The following is a 10,915-nucleotide window of genomic DNA, read 5'->3' as shown; positions in this document are numbered from 1 at the left end:
TATGGCTTAAATTAATAGCAATGTAAGGGAAAGATAAATTAACTTACTTTTTTTTTCAGTTACTGCAACACTTTTATTTTTCTTTACACAACGATGTGTTGCTAGAGCCTAATGTTCTCACTGAACGGGAGAAAACCAAAATTTGTCTTTCTTAAAGAATTGAGCACAAAAACCTTACATAAATTAAAAGGATAAATACATTTACAGGTGTCAATGCAAGGGTTCCCAACTCAAGGCAAGTAACAACCAACAGCTATCAGGAGAGAAAAAAAAAATTTGGCAACTGGGTCCTAAGGCTCGGGCTTCCCATTCTGGTTAGACCAGAAAGATGAAGGTGTCACTAGATCAGGAACCCTTGTCAACCTCGAGAAATCCTGGAAGTCAGCTTTCGGTTAATACCCTGCCTAGATTACTGCTGCTCATACTGATCCACCAGGCTGCTCTTCCACCTTATGCCTTCCCCAGCCACCGTTGACTGAGCCACACGGACTAAGAGCTAAATCAAGATATGCACAGGGTATTAAACATTATATCAAGGGCACAGTTAACTTGAATACAAGGTCAAAATCAGTGACAGCATTAGATACAAGATTCAAGGACAAATTTCTTTTCAAAAGCTTATTCCAGTTTCATGAGGCTAGCATGAGTTGTGTCCATTTGCCAGGGCAAATCCATACTTTAGAATTAGCTCCTGCAGCCGTTGCCTGGCACTTGCTCAGTCCATCTAGAAGCAGTTGCTGTGGACGATGGTGGGACCCAACTCGTTGTACTCCTGCTTGCTGATCCCCATCTTCTGGAAGGTGGACAGGGAAGGCAGGATAGAGCCGCCAATTCAGAGCACTTGCACTCAGGAGGAGCACTGATCTTAATCTTCATTGTGCTGGGTGCAAGGGCTGTGGTCTCCTTCTTCATCCTGTCAGCAATGCCTGGATACATGGTGGTACCACTAGACAGCACTGTGTTGGCATACAGGTCCTTGAGGATGTCCACATCACACTTCATGATGGAGTTGAAGGTGGTCTTATGGATGCCACATGACTCCGTGCCCAGGAAGGAAGGCTGGAAGAGTGCTACCGGACCCTGCAATCACTCATTGCCAATGGTGATCACCTGCCCTTCAGGCAACCCATAGCTCTTCTCCAAGAAAGAGAAGGATGCGGAAGTAGCCATTTCTTGCTCAAAATGCAGGGCCACTCATAGCTCAGCTTCTCCTTCATGTCGTGCACAATTTCTCACTCCGCAGTGGTTCAAAAACCTGACCCAGCTCGGTCAGGATCTTCATAAAGTAGTCCCGGCCAGCTAAGTCCAGACACAAGATGACACGGGGAAGGGCATAGCCCTCGTAAATGGGCAGTGTATGTGTGACCCCATCACAAGAGTCCATGACAATGACAATGGTGCGCCCAGATGCATACCAGGACAGAACCGCCTGAATGGCCACGTGCATGCCTGGAGTATTGAAGGTTTCAAACATTACCTGTATCATCCTCTCTCTGTTTGCTTTCGGCTTCTGAGGTGCCACGTTCAGAAGCATCAGGTGTTCCTTAGGTGCCACACGCAGCTCACGGTAGAAGGTATGGTGTCAGATCGTCTCCATGTCATCCTTGTTTGTGACAATGCTGTCCGTGCTTAAAGGGGTACTTCCGGGTCAAGATACCTCTCTTGCTCTGGGGTTCATCACCCATGTAGGAATCTTTTTGGCCCATGCCTACCATGACACCCTGGTGTCGGGGCGACTGACGATGCAAGAAAACATGGCCCTGGGGGCGTCGTGAGCAGCAACACCAGCTTTGTACACACCAGAGCCATTGTCAATGACGAGTACGATGATTTCTTCTTCCATTGCAATTGAGGGACGGGGCGACGGAGCAGCCAGAGGACATACATGGTGAGCCAACTTACTTTTCAATAAGAATTGCATATAATATATTATTTGAATACACAATGAAAAACTTATATTCCAAAGGTAATTATATTCAAGTTATCTACTTTTCTGGAAATATAAAATAATCATTTTAAGTTCTTCTGTATTTCTGAAAATTGTAGTCCTCCATTTAGTAGCCATTGCTTTTATAAACGTTATTAATAAGAATTAGTCTAGTAATTCTGAAACAGGAGTTGTAAAATAAAATACAGAATAATTATGGCAATTTATCTTTAATATCAACAACTAGTTATCCACATTTGAAATAATATAATCAGGTGGTTTCTTGGGTATTTAATCTTTAAAGTCATCACTTTTATAAATAGAGCATATATTTTTAAATTAAAATTTACTTCTTAAATAATGTGCTTTTGATGCATTATTTTAAAAATTAGTATTTGAAAACTGGGGTTTGGTTGAAATATATTTCTATCAAATTTAAATTTAAACATATAGGATCATTACTTGCACTATTGTGTTTAACACAAAGTCAAAGTTATATTTCTATTTCTATGCTGAAGTTGTTTTTATATATCAATGGTATATTCAGAAATTAACAGTGTACTTTAAGAATATATAAAACAGGTTTAAGATTTCTGAAAATGCATAAAAGTGTTGCTTTAGGCAACTAAGATTAAAATTGTATTATTGTGTTTGTGAATTTTCACTGTCAAAACAGCATAATATCCATTACATGAGTTAGTAATGTATTGGAAAGTTAATGAATGGTTTCTATTTTAAAATAATTTAACTTAAGATTTTGTCTCTAAAATTATGTTTTTCATTATCTTGCATTATTCTTTTACTCAGTTTGTCTGATATGCCTATGAGCCTCTTTTAGCTAAGATCATCTACTTTATACCAATAATAATCAACAGTTTTAAGTTGTGGTTTTCAAATGTACTTCACAATTGTGGGATTTTTCTTAAGAAAAAATTTTAATATTTAGGTATTTTTCGACAACAAGATACGTTAACTCCTGACAATACCCAGCCAACCTCAAAGAAGATGATGAGCATCAAAGAGCCTCCTTATGGATATGGCTTCAAAGGTGGCAAAATAACCACTGGGCAAAATGTCCTCATTCTTGCCACAACCAAAATCTGCCTAAATATGGGCAACTTAGATGCAGACAGAGTTGACAGCTGTACTCTGCCAAGTCAGGGTAAGCAAGGCCTCAATAGTTCCTGCCCTGCAAACAAGTCTGGCAGAGATATTAGGCCAGAAAGCTGAAGATGAGGCTCCAATGTTATAAAGTGTATTGGGTGACTGGTCAGGAAGAAAACTGTCTTAAATCAATTTGTATATTTTGGAAGCTGCTAATCCACACTGCTGGTTCACTCTGGAATTTAAGTTTTATTCCTTCTCAAAGTCTCTGAGGGGCATTGAAGAAAAGATAGTATAGTTTTACAACCAAGTCTAGTCGGTTAAAGGACAAGATTGTTTTAGATCAATATAAAGAAGTTAAGTTATTAGAGTTGAGATAGGATAGATATTGAATCTCATTCAGAAATTTAGATCCAACAAGACAGGAAAGATACTTACTTCAAACGGGACGAATACAGACCGCCAAGTCACTGTGAAGTAAATCATTATTCTCATGATTGTCATATAATTCTCCCTGCTGTTTGTAGTTTGTTTTATACATGTATAATAAAATAAAAGTATAAAAAATCAAAATAAATAAAATTATACATTTTCTACAGGACTGTTGTTTCTATATTGATTTAGAATTCTGCACCTTCATGGTTTCTTTTCATAATTTCAAACATTGGACTGTATTTCTCTATTATATATTGTAATTTATTTCAAATATTTTGTGAACTTTTCAACTATTTGAGAAATTCATTTACCTTTACATTCCAGTCCTTCTTCAGAAATATATAATTGTCAAGATAGTAACATTTATTTCCAATTAATTTTACATTTGCCTCTTTCATATTTTTTTGCTTTGTTCTTTTCCATTGCTTCTATTCTTCTATTATATTTGATTTATATTGATTACTTTCAAATATCTTTTAAAAAGATATAAACATATTCTTATTTTTTGTCTTAGTTCTTTTCTCTCTATACAATTTTAATCTGTGTTATGTAAATGTATCTTTTATTTGCCTGTGGTAATTTTCATGTAGGAATATTACTGCTGAATAAGACTACCCTTTTACTTCTATTTGAATTCTGGCTGGCTAGTTCAACTTGGCAGTTCTGGCTCAAAAATCCTCTCCAAGCTGATTTAATCTGCCTTCTCATGCCTTCTCACTGAATTTTTCTGCTTGTCCTCATACTAACTTTGACTCTATGTCCTAACCTTCTGGTTCCTTCTGATTCTGTAGCTTGTTCTGTCAACAGGCAAGGTCACCTTCACACCATTCTTCTCGGCTACGCAAAGAGATCTTTGATGATATTGGCTCCTTCTTCATCATAGAGAGAGGTGCCAATCTTCATGTTTTTGAGCACCTTAAGGAAGGTAAAAGCCATCCCACCACTGATGATCATCTCACTGACTTTGTCCACCATATTATTGATCAACTGGCTTCTGTCTGCAACTTTAGCTCCTCCCAACACAGCCAGGAATGGTCACTATGGGCTCTCCAAAGCCTTAGCAAAGTAGTTCAGCTCCTTCTTCATCAAAAATCCACTTTACATTATAATCCCCTCCCTGGTCTCCACTCTGTTCCCCTTCCTTCCCTCTTCCCCTCTATGTCCCTCCCCTAGTCTTCAAAGAGTGGAGTCCTTCTCCCTTATCAACTGACCAAAGCCTACCAAGTCTCATCAGGACTGCCTCCATCCTCTTCCTCTGTGGCCTTTTAAAGCACTCCGATGGAGGAAGTGATCAAAAGGCAGACAACAGAGTCCAATACAGAGACAGCCCCTGCTCTCCTACTAGTGGGACTCTATGGAGACTGAGCTGCCTATCAGCTATGTCTGAGGAGAGGGCCTAGGTCCTCTGGATACGTGGTCTTCATTTAGTGTAGCAGTCTCTGCTAGCTCCCCTGGGCCAAGATTTGCTGGCTCTGTTGGTCTTCTTGTAGAGCTCCTGTTCCCTCTGAGCCTTTCTGTTCCTGCAGTAGCCTTATTCTCAACATCCAGAAATTAGAAACAACCTAGATATCACTCAACTGAAGAATGAGTAAAGAGAAATATACATTTACAAATTCAGTACTACTCAACTATTAAAAACAATGACACCATAAAATTTGCAGGAAAGTTGATGGAACTATAAAAGATCATCCTGAGTGGCTTGGCTCATGCCCAGAAAGACAAACATGATATGTATCCCCCATAAATGTACATTAGCCAGAATGTAAAGGATAGCCGTGTACAGACCTAAAGAGGCTAAGTAATAAGAAGGGCTTCAAGGGGGATGTGCAAATCTCACTGAGAAGGGGAAGTAGAATAGACATCATTGATAGATCAGACAGGGGACTGCGAGAGGGTAGGGGTAGGGATAGGGACATTAGAGATCAGGTAGGGAGAGGAAGGAGGGAAAACTTATTGGCTAAGACTACTAGAATCAAAAGCTAGGGTGCATCGCTGGCATGGGCTGGAAACCTAGGGCAATGGAAACTAACCCCTGGGACTCCATAAGGGTGACCTAGCTAAGAACCCTAGCAATGGAGGATATGAGGCCTGAAACCATCTACTTCCTATAACCATGCAAGACTTACATTTTAGGGACTGCAACACCAAACCAGCCAGAAACCTTTGAAGTACAATTTTTCCTACAGACAAAATCAGAATCAGACAAAAATAGAATCAACTACCCTGGGCCCATAGAAGCCCACAGAGAGTGAACTATTTTCCAGAAAGTCAGGCATGAGACTGGCTTAGGCTGCCTGTAACATGTGTAACAGTTGTGTAGCTTCTTCTTCATGTGGGACACCTAAAAGTAGGAGCAGGTCTGTCTCTGATTCTGTTTCCTGGCTTTGAAACCCTTTCTACTGGGATGCCTTATCTACCCTCAAGATGTGCAACAAGATATGCCAAGGCAGGTTGAAATCGATGTGAGAACTCCCTTTCCTGGAGAGATACGGATGAGGAGTAGGTATGTGTGAGAGGAGGAAAGGGCTGGAAGGAGATGAGGGAAAGAAAACCATAGGAAAGAGATTAAATAAATAAATAATAATTGAAAAAAATAAAAATATTCAGTGAAAGACAAAAAAAAAAAAAAAAAAACAGAAAACGAAAAACAAAAAAGAAACAAAAAGTACCCATGAAATCTCAGGCTCAAGGTTTTCTCAGTAAGACAAGAACATTGCCTAGGAAAGTTAACATGTCATTGTAGTAGGGCTCCACAACTACTGGAAGAGCTAATGGCAATTTATAAATGTTGAGAGAAACTTTGTCTTCCCTAGGTACACACAATATTGGTTATCAGATACAAAGTAGTTAACCCTAGAGACCTATAGATGCATTCAACAATGGACAGCCTTAACAGGTAGTATTTATATCTTGACTCATCTGTATGTATATAACAACAGTGGCTAAAGAACAAGAGACTGTGAGTTAAAAATGAAGGGAGATTTGGGCATAAAAAAGCAGGAGGAAGGAGAAGGATGGAAAAATGATTTAATTAGAATGTAATTAAATTAAAGAAGAAACAGGAAAGCAGGGATTAAAAGCTTTCCATCACTTCTTTAATTTGAGTCTTTTGACAATATCTGACTTTATACTTCCACTTTGTAAGTTGATATTAAATATGTATCTTGGTTTGAACTTCAAATTGATTTCAATAACCACCTCTAAGCACAATGGAACAGGTCCCAGACATGAGTGATCATATGAATATTTATGAAAATTTATTCCAGTGAAGTATGAGATAAAATTTATCACCAGTGAGGCACAACAGATGACATAAAATGTAGGATATTAAAGTAGACAGATAGCAGAGTACAATTCCTGTAAGGTATGCACAAGAGGAATAGTGTATTAAAATGCACTGAACAAGAATTACCCTGTTTTTAGTAGAGTCTATGGCATTATCAATTTTTCATTCCTTTAAAATTATCTGATCTTTACACATTAAATTTCATAAAATATTTTAACATATGATTTTTAGAATTTTCCCTCATATTAGGCATATTAGTGTTTGGGGCATGAATTAATATGAACTAGAAGCAATCTTATAGAAAATATAGACCCCATAGTTGATACTTGAATAGTCATAAAATCATGTCATACTTTTCAGTATTTTATAGACATGATGTCACTGTACTTAGACAAATGACAAAAACAATTATAGAAAGAATATATAGGAAGATTTTTCCCCTGAAGAACAGAGAAATGTCTATTCAATGTTCATTCTACTGAAGGTTAAGCAAAAAATTAAGATGCATATTTGGATTCTCAGAGAAATTTTTTTTAACAACTGAATTTCTATCATACTTAAGACAGTCTCAAGTATCTGTTATAAATTCTGGTCATTTAAAGTTTAAATAAAATTGTAGATACAAAAAATAACTTCATGGCATCAACTAGTTTAGGTTCTGGGTGTTTTTTTTTTACACTTTTTTTTTTCATTTTCTTACATTTTCTTTATTTTCTACAATACAATTTTCTTATTTCTTTCTTCCTACATGTATAATGTTTTAACATATAAAGAGTAAGTTCTTATATCTAAATTCATATCACAGTTCCACAGGAAGACAAATATTATTAATACTAATTTTATATAAATAAAAGAATTCAGGAAAGTTAGTATATATATTCACAGATGACACACTTTTACATCTCAATAGTTATCCCATCCCTTGTATCCTCCCATTCTTCCCCCCTGCCATTTTCCCCTTACTCTGCTCCACTATGACTAAGACTGAGGGGGACCTCCTCCCCCTTTATATGCTCATAGGGTATCAAGTCTCTTCTTGGTAGCCTACTATCCTTCCTCTGAGTGCCACATGTTACCTCTTACTTTTGTTCAACAATAGATGTGATGGGTCCAACTGGCATTGAAGATGTCCTAGGAATAGTAATCAGAATGAAAATCAAAAGTTAAGTAATAATGTGAAAAGAAAGAAAAATTAAAAGACAGAAAGAAGATAGATGAAAAAAGAGTACAGAATACTAAATTTCAGAATATTAGAAAGTAAATTGCAGTGAAAGAATGAATCCATGTGCATGATAACTAAAGACATGGAAACTCATATGAAGGAACCAACCCATGTACATGCAGGATACAGATATGAAGACCCAAGTATCTGAAAAGTATGTAAATAAAAATCTCAAAGTTGTATTAACTTGTACTCCCTTAATTTCTAAGGATAATGAACACCTTTTAAAATATCCTTAGCCAGGTTTATATTTTTCTATTGAGCATTATCTGTTAAGATAATTGTCCATTTTTAAAATGAGCTATTTTTTGCCTTGACTCTTTGTTTTTGAAGTTCTTCTTATACTGTAGATATTAATCCTCTCTCTGGTACATATAGCTAGAAAAGGCTCTCTCTCTCATTTTATGGGCTTCTTCTAAATTCATCTGACTCTTTCCTTAGCTGTACAGAGCTACTTAGTTTTGTCAGGTCCTCAGTATCAGTTGTTGGCCTTAAATACTATGCAAACGAAGTCTTAATCAGAAAGTTATTTCCTATACTTATATCTTGTAGGAAACTGCCTAGGTTTTCTTCTAGCTGTTTTAGTTTAACATACTTCAAATTGTGGTTTTTGATCCATCCACTTGGATCTTTTTGTTTTGTTTCTTCTTTGAAGTGTGCATGATTACAAATGATTTAATTCCACTCCTGTGGATTTTCTCTACAGTGGTGTATGTATGGGCTTTAGATATGTTGAATTCAAGTACTCAAGACGGTCATACAGTGATACAGTAATTTTTAAAGTAAAGAAAATAAATGGAGGTTCTAAAAGCAAAATGTAGAAAGACTGTAGTAGCTGATTACCTTTCATTGGCCCAAAAGTACCATTATACATTACAAACAGAATATAATCTAAAAGCTCAGAATATTTTTAAATTAATATAATATTTCAATGCACAGTTACTTTTGTTTACAAGTGATTAAGTTCATTGGCTATTTCTTTCCTAGAAGAAATATAACAAAATTTATGTTTCAAATGATAGTTCTATACTCCATTTACTTTAATTTCTTTAGTTTTAGTTTTTTAATCTGTGTCTGTGTATCTACAACCTGATGGCCAATTGTACATAGGCTTTAAAACATAATAATGTAAAAAAATAACAACTAGGTAATGATTGCTGTATGGTGTAGTCCCACAGTTCAATATATTTATACTACAGGTTCTGTTTACCATAAAAGCATTTTCTGGGGGTCTACAAAATAGAGATAAAGAAATAGAAAATATCCCCTCCCCTCCATTCACCCTCAGATCCACTCCTCCATTTCCCTTCAGAAAAAAGGTATCCCTCTTAGAGATGTCAAAAAACATGGCATAATAAGTTAAAATAAGACTAGACACACTATGTCATACTAAGGCTAGAAAAGGCAAACCAGTCAGATAAAAAAGGTCTTATAAGCAGGCAAAAGAGACAGCTCCTGTTCTCACTGTTAGGAGTCTCACAGAAACAACAAGCTCCTTACAGTAACCTCTGCAGAGGACCGAGGTCAGATACATATAGGCCTCTGATTGTGCTTTCAGTCTCTGTGATCCCTTGTTAATTGGTTACCTGGGTCTTCTTTTTGGTGTCCTTGTTGTACCTGGCTCCTACAATCCTTGCTCCACCTCCCTTTTACAGAATTCCCAGAAATCTGCATAAAGTTTAGCTATGGATCTCTGGATCTGCTCCCAATAGTTGCTAGATGAATCATCTCTAGCTGTGGGTCCCCAAACCTAAGTGGTGGTTGCATACAGGCTGTCACAGTATGCAGAGGAGCAGGGGAGCAGGGACACAGGGCCTCCAGTGAGTATGGTGGATATGAATGACCCAAGATACTTTTTTGGAGGACAGTTTGTTAATTGAAGTAAGAAGGCTAGCTTACCTAGCTTGAGTCATCGTCATCGGGGAGTGGAGGCGGGGGAGGACAAAAGGAGTAGGGAGGAAATTTACCTAATTTGCAAATGCAGACTAGATTGACAATGGGAAACTTATAGATGCATCAATTCAAATTCGAAATCATGAGGGAGGAAGCTGGAAATTTCTAAGCATATCAGTTACATTAGCAGACTGCTGCCCTCCTGATTTCTGAGAAGCCAGTTCTCTGGCAGGGAAACCAAAGCTTAACTGAATCTAACCTGAGTTGTGTAGGCCTAGGCCCAGGACTGATTTGGACAGTTTCCCACCCCTGCTGTGCTCTCTGAGAGAAGTCCTGGAGGTAATGCTCTATTGTCCCTCATCTTGCTTGGGAACCTCTTAGGATATATAAATTACATCTGCCCAATAGGTGTGGTACAAGGGAGTTTATTATTATGAGGAAGGCAAGGAAGAGAGTGAAAGAAAATATAATCTGAATGAGCCATGAGAGAGATAATTGTAGAAAATGGGAGTGAAGACAAAGAATCAGAAGGACAGGCAGAGAGAGGAGAGAGAAAGAGAGTGCAAGAGAGAAAGACAAGATGGTGGGTTGGTCCATTTATATCTGATACACAGCTGAAGCACCTCTGGCATACATCTGTCAGCCTCAAGCAATGATGTCAGGTTGCTAGGTACCCTAAAGGCAGGCTTGTGAACTAACATTCCTCCCTTTTTGTTTAATTAATATATGAGGAAATATGAAAGGGTGGCAAGGAGGGAATGAGGACATTGGACTGCTGTTAATGCAAGACAAGTTAAAGTATATAAATGGAGGTTGATTGGAAACAGCTCTTAGTCACCATGCAAGGGCTTAAGAGAGAGAAAATAGCAAAGGCACCAAAATGTTCCAATTATTTGGTGAGGGGGAATCCCTGCCCTGGAAAGTTCATGGTATTGCATGGGGTATGGCAGCCATGCCTTCCAGCAGATAGGGACAGAGGTGATTAAATAAACAGAATGAGGTAATTGGAGATGACGCTATAGTGTATAAATGCAGGCTTATTACAAGT

The 10,915-nt window shown here is 37.7% G+C and overlaps 1 pseudogene across 1 annotated transcript; it reads right to left on the bottom strand.

Moving 5' to 3' along the window:
- Window positions 1-532: 532 nt before the first annotated feature.
- On the bottom strand, window positions 533-1,843 carry LOC311589335 (actin, cytoplasmic 2-like; annotated as a pseudogene). The gene has a single exon. The product of its transcript is annotated as an actin, cytoplasmic 2-like (transcript).
- Window positions 1,844-10,915: the final 9,072 nt, after the last annotated feature.

The sequence above is a fragment of the Acomys minous genome (assembly GCF_964271855.1).
Source record: "Acomys minous genome assembly, chromosome: 18".
NCBI lineage: Eukaryota > Metazoa > Chordata > Mammalia > Rodentia > Muridae > Acomys > Acomys minous.
This window is presented reverse-complemented; position numbering and strand designations above follow the sequence as displayed.